Source organism: Littorina saxatilis, linkage group LG16, assembly GCF_037325665.1.
Source record: "Littorina saxatilis isolate snail1 linkage group LG16, US_GU_Lsax_2.0, whole genome shotgun sequence".
Lineage (NCBI taxonomy): Eukaryota > Metazoa > Mollusca > Gastropoda > Littorinimorpha > Littorinidae > Littorina > Littorina saxatilis.
This window is the reverse complement of record NC_090260.1, coordinates 30612542-30616455: the sequence shown is the minus strand read 5'-3', so window position 1 is coordinate 30616455 and position 3914 is coordinate 30612542.

Sequence of the window (3914 nt, the reverse complement as noted above, 5' to 3'; positions counted from 1 at the left end):
GGAATCAGCAAATGATGGAGAATAAGATAAACGTAAATTTGGATCGTTTTATAAATTTTTATTTTTTTTTTTACAATTTTCCGATTTTTAATGACCAAAGTCATTAATTAATTTTTAAGCCACCAAGCTGAAATGCAATACCAAACCCCGGGCTTCGTCGAAGATTACTTGACCAAAATTTCAACCAATTTGGTTGAAAAATGAGGGCGTGACAGTGCCGCCTCAACTTTCACGAAAAGCCGGATATGACGTCATCAAGACATTTATCAAAAAAATGAAAAAAACGTATGGGGATATCAATCCCAGGAACTCTCATGTCAAATTTCATAAAGATCGGTCCAGTAGTTTGGTCTGAATCGCTCTACACGCACACACACACACACACACACACACACACACACACATACACACACACATACACCACGACCCTCGTTTCGATTCCCCCTCGATGTTAAAATATTTAGTCAAAACTTGACTAAATATAAAAACAAGTTGCGTTAGGCGAAATTACTACATTTAGTCAAGTTGTAAAATACACGAATGACACTGGACGCACTGCCTTTTTTTTTTACCAAGACAACACATGTACAGCTTTGTCAATCCCCGCGACAATCCCGCGAAATCGCTCACTTTTTACGTGCAATACGAAGTGAAATTGACAAACCTGTATAGCGCGGTAGCATATTGCTCTGAGAAAGAAAGTGCGCTTTTCTGCATTCTGTTTAACTTTCTGAGCTTGTGTTTAATACAGATATAACATATCTCTATGTTTTTCAAATTAGGAAAATGATAAAGAATAAGATAAAAAATCATTTTTGGACCGATTTCTAAAATTGTTATTGTAGGAGTAGTAGTACCTAATTTACCTTCGATCGTTAATTGTGATCCCATTATTTGCGTAAACACATAATATATGAATATATTTTCAGATTCAGAATTTGATCGAGAATACGATGCAATCAATTTTGAATCTGTTTGCAAAAATTTGATTTGACAACTTTAATGAACAAACTCATTAATTCCTTTTCAAGCGTCCAAGCTGAAATGCGATACGAAAGTCCGGCCTTTGTCGAAGATTACTTAACCAAACTTTCAAAAAAAATGGTTGAAAAGTGAGAGCGTGACAGTGCTGCCTCAACTTTCACAAAATGCCGGATATGAGGTCATCAAAGACAGTTATCAAAAAAAGGAAAACAAGTGTGGGGATATTATACTCAGGAACTCTCATGTGAAGTTTTATGACAATCGGTCCAGTAGTTTTCTCTGAATCGCTCTACACACACACGCGCACACACACACACACACACACACACACACACACACAGACACACACACACATACACACACATACACACACACATACACACACACACACACACACACACACACACACCACGAAACTCGTTTCGATTCCCCCTCTATGTTAAAACATTTAGTCAAAACTTGACTGAATGTAAAAAGGAACTATGTCAAACACAAATGTCTCCATGTGTGTGTGTGTGTGTGTGTGTGTGTGTGTGTGTGTGTGTATGCTTTCGTGCGTACGTGCGTGGGTGCGTGCGTGCGTTTGTGTGTGTGTGTGTGTTACCTCATACAGTTTGTTGATCACCATTGCGTCACGTGACATAACGATACCATTAGTAAACGTGTTGCCCTGAAATGTTGCTGTCCTGTTATTGTTACTCAGCACGATGTTCGTCCCATGATTTGGGTGGAAAGTAAATGCCTGGAAACATGAACATTCTAAGACAGCGGTTTGCAGTTTCAGGTCAATACAGACAGTAAGTAAACGTGAATTGTCCACAGGGCGGAATGTGCTGAAATGAAAACTGCAATAGTATTTGAGATTATTACTCATGTGCCTAATAAGTTAACCAATATGTTCAATGTTATCATCGTGACAGTGTCAGGGAATGCCAATTAAACCAACATATTTGGGGACAGTGGGATCAAGAGGAGTGGGGTTTATGCTCCTTGTTCTTTTCAAGGTCCAAACGTTTCTAGCGACTGTAAATGCTTCATCAGGTGGTTAGCATGCTTGAGAATGAATTCTGCAGAAATGACAGATAATTTTGAAGAATACGTACCAAAGATATGTGAGTCGGCTTCTGCTCAAATGAGGAAAATGCCCATAATCCGTGTGATCATGGGCTTACCGGTATTTATGCTATACACTTGTAAGCTGCTATACAAACAAGTTTCACGATGTTGAATGAAACTTGTGTGTTCAATTATAATAAGTACCAAGGTTGGTTGAAGGCCATGGTAAAAATGAACAAAGCTTTTATTTACATTAAAAGGGCAATAACCAAAATATTTCATCGCAAGCAATATCGAACGTTATCTAACTGGGGGGGGGGGGGGGGGTTAGGGGGGGTGTGTTACAGAGGTTCCGCCCGCCCCCCCCCCCCCGGCTGTCAAAAAAAATTCTATTTGTGAAAAAAAAGAATAAAATTCACCAGTTGATCATGTTTAAAATGAAGGATAAGCCACAAATTGATTATAAAATATCTAAAATTCTTCACCAGTCAGTCCTGCACCCCAGGTTGTAACTCCTCCTCCCCCCTGGCTTAACTGCTCCGCCCCTGTTCCAGTATAGGTAAAACAAATGTTATCACCGTGACAGTGTCACCTATTAGAGAATGCCAAACCACCCTTTATTATGTTGATCTGCAGTTTATGTCGATCAATAAAGGGTATAACGGTGAAACAGACTCCATAAGAACTGAATTTGAAGACTCCCAAATACCTTCAACACCATTAGGAATTAAGCTGTCTACAAATTCAAGAAACAGCCCGCTTCAGCACCTGCTGCCAGAAAATAGAGATTCCCCTGAAAATGACTGTACATACATATCAGAAAGACAGGTTAAATGCTTTGCAGCGTAAGTCGGATGGACGACAATGTAAACGCATACCGCATCTCACTCAGTTAAAAAACAAAAACAGAGTCACCATCGGTGATCACTGTTAAGTGTTTGCATTCTGAATTTTTGATCAGAAAAACACAAGACAGCTCAGAGCAACCCATTGGATTGCCTTGAGTTTGGACGTTCCAAAGCCAGGGTTTAGAATGTTCTTGCAACATTAGCATCTTCCGCTGGTTAATAAAGAGTACCTTTTACCCTGGTTTATAAATAAGCCGGTGCTTCTAGATATTGACCAAATTATACTGAGACTTGGAAAAAGAACTAAGACGCGGCTATTGTGAGAAGATAATATTCAACAGATGCCAGGAATGCGATGTTGGGTGTGCACCAGACGTGTGTTGACTTCGTGCGCAACATCTAGACACCTAGGGTGTTAAATGCGTTCTGAACAAGCTGGGAGGTGGTGTTCTACGATGCTTTTTGTGTTATCAGCATTTTTACATATTAGTAGTGAAGGATAAGTGGGAACGTTCAAATAAAGCTTGCATGAAAACGTGTTCACAAGAAAATAACCATGGTTCCGGATTTACTCTTTTAATTGTAATGTGCAATTATGTAAAAAAAAATTAAAAAAATAAAATAAAAAGTTATTTATTAATACTTTACTTTATCTAAGTTTCGTTTAAAGTGGTTTTGATTAATTATTCAGGTTTTGTTCATGACAGTTGTGAGCTCGTTCGGGAAAAGAGCAGAGTGTGTGTCTGTGGAAGGGGGGGGGGTCGGAAGGTCAGCAAGATAGTGTTTATTTCATGTTACAAAACAATTAAAAAAGAACGGAAAAACAGTGAGCTTGTGTCTTTGTTCCATGGTGACATGAAAAAACCCTACCCACTTGATCCCACTGTCCAAAAAATGGGACGTTAACGTTTCATTTCCTAATCTGATGTCACAAAATCTGCAAAAAATTTTCATCAGACACAAAAACCAATAGTTTGGTACCTCATTTGGGAAACAATTATATCTGGGCAATGAGCGGCACTAGAA